We start from the raw sequence: 586 nt of genomic DNA on the forward strand, positions 1-586 counted from the left end.
TTTTTGAAAAAGATTTTGAAAAGATAAGATTTTTAAAATTGAAATTTTGACTTGACTTGTAAGAAACAACTAATTTTTAAAATTTTTGAATAAGTCAACTCAAATTTTTGAAAATTAGGAGATAAAAAAGGAAAAGATAATTTTTTTATTTTTTTGAATTTTTTTTTATGATGAGAGAGAAAAACACAAAAATGACCCAAAATATAAAGATTTTGGATCAAAACACAAGATACATGCAAGAACACTATGAATGTCAAGATGAACACCAAGAACACTTACATCAAGAACATAATTTTGAAAAATTTTTGATGCAAAGAAAACATGCAAGACACCAAACTTAGAAATCTTTAATGCATGGAAAATATGAATGCAAAGATGCACATGAAAAACAACAAAAGACACAAAACAAGAAATCATCAAGATCAACAAGAAGACTTGTCAAGAACAACTTGAAGATCATGAAGAACACTATGAATGCATGGATTTTAGAAAAATGCAAGAAAAATTTTTAAAAGCATGCAATTGACACCAAACTTAAAAATTAACACAAGACTCAAACAAGAAACACAAAATATTTTTGATTTTT

Source organism: Arachis duranensis, chromosome 1, assembly GCF_000817695.3.
Source record: "Arachis duranensis cultivar V14167 chromosome 1, aradu.V14167.gnm2.J7QH, whole genome shotgun sequence".
Classification (NCBI taxonomy): Eukaryota; Viridiplantae; Streptophyta; class Magnoliopsida; order Fabales; family Fabaceae; genus Arachis; species Arachis duranensis.